Genomic DNA, 10,255 nt, shown 5'->3' with positions numbered 1-10,255 from the left:
TTAATAACCGTAAAATAACTATAGATATACATGGGAAACCTTCCGCATTCACCATATACCCTTGCGTTTTCTGTGCTAGAACTATAATGCTTATATAATTTAATGTATTTGTTTCGATAACATTAAACTGTACTAGGCCCCAAATGTCTGATCCATACAATAGAATCGGACTTAGTTTTGTGTCAAACAGTTTAAAGTAAACATCATCCCTTTCTTAAACCTGCTTGTGACTCATTTATTTTATCATATCAGCCCAGAAAACAAGTCTCTTTTTGATAATTGAAGTAAATACTTTTCTGAATGTACCGAGGAGAGTTATGCCTCTATTATTGTTAACAACGCTGGTTGCGCCCTGTTTGGGAAGAGGAACAAAAATGCCAACTGTCCAATTCTCCTGAAAATATTATCTATTCAAAAGGTTCCCGACATGGGTACAATGTGTGAAGCCCATTTCTGGTGTCCCCCGCCGTGATATTGCTGGAATATTGCTAAAAGCGGCGTAAAACCATACTCACTATTCAAAAGGATATTAAAAATAATTGCCAAATATGGTATTATAATATCTGAGGAATGTTTAAAAAACTCTGTTATCACATTATCATTTCCAGATGCCTTATTATCTTTAAGGTGGGGGATGCTGTCAAATATTTCCTCTCTAGATTTTGGACATTCAAGAATATCAACTGTTACACTGTCAACGTAATCTTCGTTGAATTCCAGGTCAACTAAATTTGATCGCCATGGCTAAATGGAACTGAAAACAATTTCTGGAAATGCTCAAACCCGTCTTGAATAGCAACGTCATATTTGCAATATGTGTTTTGTTTAATGGCTTTTAGCGATGACCAAAATGTTTTAGAATGATCTATACTATTCCAATAGTGTCTGACTTGTTTTCTTACAAACTTTGTTGTACTGATATCTTACTCTATTATAGTCTGTTAGCAACCCTCTGTCCTTATTCTTTCTAAAGTTATTTACATTGTCCCTTTTTAAGTAGCTCGCATTCGCTATCAAACCATTGTTGATCATATATATAGCCCTTATTAATTTTCTTCATATCAGATGAAGTGACAATAACATTTTCAGTAATATACCCAATACTTTCTTTAACGTTAACAAAATCTACATCTACAGCCTTCTCCAGTAAATCATGCGCAGTCCCAGAAATAATGTTTATTCTAAACTGTTCAGCCTTGAAGTTCTCTTCAACCCACACAAATTTAAAGGAATCATTGTTACTTTATTGCGTGGCTTAGGGTCACTTACTTGAAGCGTACGTAATTATATATAATTAGTTGTGACCGGAAGGTGTGATGACACGGCTCGAGATGGTATGTCCTTCTTCACATCCTCCACAAGTTTTTCTCCTTTATTAAAAAAACCCTCTTATCTGGATTTTCACGACGTAACCTGCCTAGCTCTTGTCGCTGGAAATATGTTAAGTCATAAGCCACACCATATCCCATTTCTCTCAGGGTATCCCTAAGTTCAAGTGTTTGGATTTTAACGTCCCAATGTGCCATTTTCACGAAAGTGGGCACGTTCTATGTCTCTATTAGCAAGTTCCTCATATGTACGATTCTTATATCTGGCTCTATTGAAAATGCCTAGTATCTTCTTGCACGCTTTATAAGATTCCTCTATTCCCTCTGGTACCCGTTATACAATCAAATTATTTTTTTGCTCTGTCTTTCCTGGTGTTCTACTCTAGACTCTAGATACTGTCAGACCAGTAATACAGTTCATCTACTTTGTTGGATACTTCATCAACATCTAGTCTGAGAATAGCCTGTTCTTCTCTGTTTACAGGGGCGGTCGGGTAGCCTAGTGGTTGAAGCGTTCGCTCGTCACGCCGAAGACCCGGGCTCGATTCCCGACATGTGTACAATGTGTGAAGCCCATTTCTGGTGTGCCCCGCCGTGATATTGCTGGAATATTGCTAAAAGCGGCGTAAAACCATACTCACTCACTCACTCTCTGTTTACACTGACTTCTGTTCATTAGTTCACATACCTCTGCCTTGATTGAATGAACTTCGTCTCTCAAAGATCGTTTATCTCTTGATAATATGTCTTCAGGTTCCTTAATCTGATGTATAATGACTGGTTTCAATCCTGCGAAGTCCCCACCAGTTGGACCGGGTTCGATTTTATTCTAAAAACATATATCTCACAAAATGATATTGGAAGTAAAAATAAAAATATTTGTAAATGTACATATTGCATTGTGACTCCCTTCACAGGTCTTACACAGACATTTAACATAACAATATTATATTGCGCTTCAGTCTGTACAGACTCGTTATAAAACCAGCTTTTAAAGTGCCAAGCTCACTAAATAACAATTAAATTAATGACTCTTCACACTAATTATTTGAATGTAAAAAAACATCATAACAGTTAGCTTTCAACGAGATTGTAAACTACTGCAACATGTATTAATACTATTATACAAAGAGGTCATAGTGGTATGCACTATACTGATACATAATAGCGTTGTGACACTCGTGTTACACAAACAGACAGTGGCGTCTGAGACCGGATACAGGTTTACACGTGTTTTATGCGAATTTCGTCATCGCCATGTCATTGCAGAAGTCACCGTCGCAGAAATACCACATTTCCTCACGGATCATTCGACATCCGGAACGAGGCAAGGGACGGGCTTCCGGTATCCAGAATCCTGCTGCGCATCCGCGGAAACCTAATGCAAGGGTAATGGAATTTTTTGGTAAGAATTGATGTCGGTTGCACCACTGTGTGTCTGTTTAATGTGATTGTGTGTCTGTGCGTTTGTTTGTTGTTGAACACCGCATGCACTCAGCAATATTCATTTTATGACGGAGAACTGTGAAAAATCGAGGATGGCAAAGACAATCCAGTGATTGACATGATGAGCATCGCTCTACATAATTTGGATACGATGCCGTTCATCATCTAAGTCAGCGAGCCTGACCACCCGATCCAGTTAGTCGCCTCTTACAATAATCATGGGTTGCTGAAGACCCGGGTCGTCACGGGGTCGGATTAATATGAGGAAAGCCCAAATGACGCTTGCTCGCCGAATCATGGATTGCAATCAACGATGAACGGATCCTGCACGACTAAGGAACACAGTGAATTGATATATATATATGATATAGCTGGAAGACTGACAACAGGGCGTTGAACCTTCTCATTCACTCGTAGCCTATCTCAGGAAACGGAACAAACAGCATTGAAGGGACGCAAACTAGTGAACGATAGTGTGAGCATCAAATTATGTTTTTCTGTTGAGATGCTTCAACTACTCTCCGACAACTAACAGATATATTTAACATGACCTTGTGTTAACTCGTGAAAGACCAGGTTGGCATACAGCTCCCAAACACTCCCCCCACACACTTGGTTTGAGGTAATTGAAGTGGATCGGGTGGTCAAACTCAGTGACATGGCTGATTGCGTGTCACCGTGCCCAGATGACGTGGGTTGTTACTCATGTTTTAATATCACGCTTATGCTCAAACTATTTATGATACGTTTGTCTGGTCCAAAGATGGTTGTTTACATCGAACGGTTTTATTGTAGACTTGTTGACATTGCGTAAAAGGTGACTATGCTTGTCGTAAACGGCGACTAACAGGTTCGGGTGGTCAGGCTCGCTGACTTGGTTGATATATATCATCGATCCCAATTGCGTGGATCGATGCTCATGATGTCAATCACTGAATTGTCTGGTCCAGACTCGATTATTTACAGACCGCCGTCATATAGCTGGACTGTCGCTGAGTGCGGTGTTAAACAACAAACAAACAAGCATTGTTTACTTCGGTTGACATTCACGTAATCGCCCTAAAATAAGTTATAGTTTAAAAGAATATTTCCTCCCAACAATTCATTCTATTTCCATATACACTGAATCCTCGGAAATCTTGTTTGACGGAAGATCAGTAATAGGAACGTCTGCAAAAACTACGATGTATTAATCCGAACATTTGTCATTCCGAACAATGTCACTGGTAGTGTATCTGTCCGAATTAATAGGGTTTCGTATAATGCAATTAAACAGATTGGTGTATCATGAAATGGTATCCCTACTGATCATGAAAGTTTAGGTGTATATATACTTGCTGATATATTTGCTTTGTTTCGATTTAAGGCTACAATCAATCAAACTGATCCCGTAATTATAAATGTGACTTCATACGTTGCGTGAAAAACACTTCTTGGTTTTATTTATATAGGCGAAAACACTGCGTTAGAAAAAGGTGATGCACCTAATTGTAAGGATTGCATTTGTAATGGCATGGGGAATTCCATTCATGACGTCATATTTTCCAGGTAAGGTGGGGTCTTCCCCAAGTCCAATGAATGACTTGCGTTTCTTTTTTAATTCGTTCAAATCTACTGTCGTGGTTTATATCCAGTCTGAAGGAGACTAAGGACTCACCTGTCTGGTTCTGGTGTGTGGACCCTGCGACTGGCGTGGCGTCACACCCTCACTCACTCACTCACCAGCCATGTGTAGTATCAATCATTATGTGTGTACTTCTTTTCGTTAGGTGTTCTAATTACGGAGGCGGTCTGTACTGAACAGAAAGTCACTTTCAAAGAAAGCTAATCCATCGGAATTGCTAAGGGAATCGCCTACAATGCACATGTACATAGACTGAAATATGTCCTTATTCGCAACTGGAAGAGAGAAGCTACCAGGGAACTTGTGTTTTCCAAATCCCGCTTTCGAAAACCACACATGCATCACCAAACGTAATTGGGGTAGCCTAGTGGATAAAGCGTTCGCTCGTCACTCCGAAGACCCGGTTTCGATTCCCACATGATTACAATGTGTGAGGCCCATTTCTGGTGGACCCGCCGTCATTTTGGGGGAATATTGCAAAAAGCGGCGTAAAACCATACTCACTCAACATAATGAGGTAGGCATGTGGGTGTTTTTTTTGTTTGTTTTTGTTTTGTTTGTTTTTGTTTTGTTTGTTTGTTGTTGTTTTGTTGTTTGTTTGTTGTTGTTGTTGTTTTGGGTTTTTGGGGGGCGGGGAGGGGGACATGTTGTTGTTGTTAAACGCCGCACTCAGCAATACTCCAGCTCGGCATGCTAGGGTTGCTGAACACCTATTCTACCCCGGATCTTCACGGGTCTGTGGTTTACTTTTTGATACCAGAGTAAAACACATTCAGTTGTCCGATACATCTCAACACCTGGAAGCTGGAAACTGTAAACAAGCCTGTAAACAAGCTCCTCACGCCGTAGAGTTGTATACCAGGAGGGCGTATATAAGCAATCTCATTAAAATCAGCTCTTACTTCTCGCTACCGCTAAACAAAGATCTGAGGACATCCCATTACGGGTCATGTCAGACCGACCTTGCGCGAACTTTGACCGACCAATGGAATGACCAATCAGAAGGCAATTTTCTCGTGCTTTACGGGACAAATTTCAATTGGCGACTACGCTTCGAAACATATTTTGACAAATTCCAGATTACAAATTTGAAACCTGTACAAAAATCATTCTGGAATGGCTAATAGATGGTCTAGATTGTAAGGATTCAGTCGTTAAACCCGTAACTATCGTTCGGAATACCCCCATGTTAAAGTTTTCGAGATTGCATGATTAGAAATCACATACCGACTGTCACTTTCATAATCTGGTAAGCGACGCACTAATTTGTCTGGTGAAAGCTCGCTCTGACATGATCCCTAATGGGTTGTCTTCAGATCTTTGTTAAGCGGTAGCGAGAACTAAGGTCTGATTTTAATGAGATTGGAATATAAGCGACAAACTGCATTAAATAATCATGAGAAATCTCCGCTTACAAAAGAGCCAATTGTACGATGTCGACTATACCATGAGTAGTATAGATAATGGGGGTTCTGGACCACTTCCACTGGAGCCGGATTTATATACCTATACTGCTACTACAGGTGGCATTTTTTATGCCAAAATGATTATGCGATTCAACGATAGTCATGAGATTAAGTTAAATTGGCTCTAGCTCACCACCACCTGGAGACAATGATATAATTTTTTATAGGTAATGGGGGTTCTGGACCACTTCCACTGGAGCCAGATTTATATACCTATACTGCAACTACAGGGGGGATTTTTTATGCGTAAATGATTATGTGATTCAACGATAGTCATGAGATTGGCTCTAGCTCACCAATACCTGGGGCCAATCATTGCTTTAGATCTAAATGGTAATAAAAATATTCTTCATTATTTTTATCGATAAAGCGATATTCACCATTTTTATTAAGTTCTTCGTTCATTTTACTAGGAGACCAGACTATATAACTACACTCTTTTTGTAAATTGATAAGAAACAATTGATAACCGTATTTGGTTGGTTTGACATCACTGATATAATAAAAACCTTGTGGTTATTCTCTCCATTGAATAGCTTTCTCCATTATTATATATTTATGTTAGCATTTGTCTAAATGTAATCACACGATAGTAAGCAATCTATTTTTAATCTCCAACCAGTTCTTTGGTTTTGGCACGGAATAATTGACGCGCTTGTTGCCTCCCCTGTTCTATGAACTTTTTTTTCTCATCTTCGCTAATACCACTGGTCTTACGAGATTTTGATCGAATCTCCTGCTTCATTTCATTGTATTTGGTGAGTTCCGACAGCACTAAACGAAACTCATCCTCGGATATCTTACAATCGGCCATTGCTGTCGAAATATGATCCTCGATGCTGTTCAACTTTGCTTCGGCGAGTATCCGAATACTATCGTGTTTTAATGCTTTCTTTTGTAACCTACGAGAAATGAATTTTATCGCTATTCCTGCCAGTCCCGAGACTCCAGCGGTTATTTCCATACCGAGCACGATAGGCGCGGCGATTATAGTTGATAGTAAACCGATACCCGCTACACCGAGTCCCATGCCAGATACTACAAGAGCGGTGTCAACTCCGTCCAGAGCATTCACGGCTCTGCGATACTTTTTATACAATCCAAGTCTCAACTCCCTATCCTTCCCTATTCGATGTTTTATGTCGCTTATTTGATGTAATCGAAATCCATCAACAGTTTCCATCTTTTCAAATGCTTCACCGAGCGTCGGATATGAACTCATAGTGTATATTACGTTCATATAATAGTCTTTAATTGGTCTTGCTTAAATGTTTTGAGACTATACATCAACCTTATCAAATGTATATTATACGGCAAGAATATCTTAGAAAGAGAAATACTGTCACTTTTAATAATTTGGACCCCCTCGAGGGTTGCAACGGGCGATGCTCCGATATGAATAATACTGCAACGTTGACGCTCGTGTTTCTTGAGCCATTTAATCGATAGACCTGGTAATACATCGAAGGCATCTTCCGGTGCATCTCCGAACAAGACTTCAATAATAAGCGTAGAAAGATTAGGTATTGCACTCAGGTTAACTTTAATATCTTCGAATTCAGTAACCAAATTTAAAGTAACATTTTTTAAGGCCGGACGACTATATAACATATGACCTGGGTTTTTTGGCAGGGGAGTGACGAACACACTTTTTCGTTTTGACGGGATATAAGACGCGAGTACGATGCCACTATTTATTATCTTAGTTAAATTATGTCCCTTACCCATCATCACATAAGGTGGGGTAATGACGATATTCAGTAGCCACTCGATGTTTGCTTCGACCATAGTCCATTTATTATCATCGTTGCGAGTAATATTGTACGAAGTGTTTTTAAGGAGTCTACTAACATCAACATCACTTAAATCTCCTAGATTACCCGTGAATGTAACTTCTTTCCGATTGTATACATTATCGTGTAAGTGTAAAGCGTATAACTTACCATCGGTACCGGGTTTACCAAATCCTTCTGTGTCTCCGAGATCGGAAAGCGCAATTGTATTACATTGTCTTACTGTTCCAGGGCCTGATGCATCAACCATTATTTTTAATATGGAGTGTTACACTTAAGTATCCTATATGTACAGGTTGGTGTTTTACATCTAATACAGAAATTTTGAGGTCTGAAATAATACCACGCTTTAATTTTTTATATTGTAATGACGAGAAAGATTCCGTTCTACCGCTATTGTATTTTTCATTTTTAACTGGAACACTTCTGAGCAGAGTTGAAGGACTTTCTTGTTGAATATTATCCGTCGTGCTTATTTGATCAAGATGGATGAACAACTCTTTATAGGGAACTAAATCGGGTAATTTAACTCCCTGTGTTGTTATGTTGGGTTTTATCTTGTTTACCGGTATAGATTTAGAGTCGTCCTGAAATCCAAGTTTAGGTACTAAGTTGAGGCCAATAATTAAACCTTTTTCTCCAGTGGCTAATTTCAGCATTCCATTCGACTCATTTTGTGTGAGACTCATTCCATTAGGCTTAAAAATTTCATCATTGAGTGAGCATACGCTGTAATACCCATCAGGTATAGTAATTAATCTGTCAATTGTACGTTCGTTTATCAGTAAAAATATCTCATTATTATCTCTCGCAGCACTTATATTGGTCCACCGCGGGTAATACGTTACATCGCATAGGGCTACTTCGAGTTGACCATCCGAGTTATCGATAGTATGAAGCAGTTCAATAGACTGACCATTTGTTTTTACCGGGAGTGTAACATACATATTAAATATACAATGATACTATATCATAACTTAAATATGAAATCGAGATACATTACTAATCAATCGATTATAGTAACTGCCTCTTGTGCTGAATTTTTCGTTAAATTCCCCGATATCTTTGAAAAGTACAGGGTCACGGCAACTAGCGATAAAATGGTGCACGATTGGTTTCACAATCCGATGCAATTTTGGCAGAATCAGTTAAACTTTGCCATATGGTGTGCCACAACGGGATGTGGCGTATCTGTTAATGCCCCAGGATTTAAACTATATAAGTCTGTTATATTATTTCATGTGTACTATCAGATTAGACGTATACTTAAAGAAATTAGTGCTCCATTACCGATGGATCCAGCATGGAATCACGCAAATAATAATTATGATAAGAGGGCCTTCGAACGTATTTGTAATGAACTTAATGTTTCTACGAGTAAAGATTGGCGCATTAAAGGACCTAGCCATGGTCTAGGTATTAAATACAGTGGACAAAAAACTGTTAAAGAAGAAAGTGATATTTTAGCTAAAGAAATGGTAAAAAAACCAGTAGATACACTTAGGTGGTCGCATAGAAGCAAACTTTATGTAAGATTACATAATATTTTCTTAAAAACTCATAATTGGGATAACAACTGGCAACTTTTTAATAATGATTGGAGGGAAGATATTATGAGTTTTAAGAGTGGCTTGCCTTATATTGTAACAAAGTTTGTGCATCCAAACGATACAACAGACGCTTTGAATGAATTTCTTAATGATAAAACGGAAAATAATTTTACTAACCCAGGATTTGAAAGAGTTAATGAATCGATAAGAACTTATGTGTGGGCAATTCTCGGAGCACAATCGCAAACACGAACGTCCATTATTGGTTCTGGGACGGCGTTCGATGCACAAAAACAGTTTGTCTCAAACGTGGAGGACGCCATTAATTCACCAGTTGACATACCATCGTCTATAAAGCGTTTTCAAGATGCATTACAGTACGCTCAATCCAAAGTGGACTTCGTTTATGCGCCGGGACTATACATGTTTTCCGAGTAATATGGAACTTAAGATCGGTCAAGTGATAGGCTATAATAATAAAATTGTTATCGCTACCGATCAACAAAAACCAGGTATAAATTCAGATATTAACGTCGAATTAATAACGCAAACGATCACGGGCGAAAAGGGAATAGTCAAGCCGCAAACACCACATGTTTCACAACCATCTACTAACGCACAGGTACCACAGCATATTGAGGCTAAAAATCAACAACATATTGATGAAAAAACAGCGCTTGTAGTGGGTGGAGTCTCGGTTGGCTTACTCATGATTTGGTGGTTAAATAGTTCTTAGCGGATACGTACAACAGCCCTGCAATTGCTACGATCAGCCCCCACAAGTTTTGGCTAAGCCAAGTGGTGGTCTTAGCTAATAAATTCAAGAGCCAGGAAACAACACTCCCTATTATACCGGGAAGTGCGGCCGCGGCTTTCTCAGCGAGCTTTCCCAGTGCTGAACCTAATGCTTTTAAATGCTTTTTTATCCACTCTTTTATACCATTTTTATCGCTAGGCGGTGTACCTCCACCTGTACTGCCACCTGTTAACGAGAGAGTCAAAGTCGATATAATAAATCCCAACGCGGTTAAAATACTGGCAATTGTTA

The sequence above is a fragment of the Haliotis rufescens genome, unplaced genomic scaffold, assembly GCF_023055435.1.
Source record: "Haliotis rufescens isolate VD_foot unplaced genomic scaffold, xgHalRufe1.0.p SCAF_8, whole genome shotgun sequence".
NCBI classification, from domain to species: domain Eukaryota; kingdom Metazoa; phylum Mollusca; class Gastropoda; order Lepetellida; family Haliotidae; genus Haliotis; species Haliotis rufescens.
The sequence above is the reverse complement of the archived record's forward strand: the minus strand, read 5'-3'. Positions refer to the sequence as shown.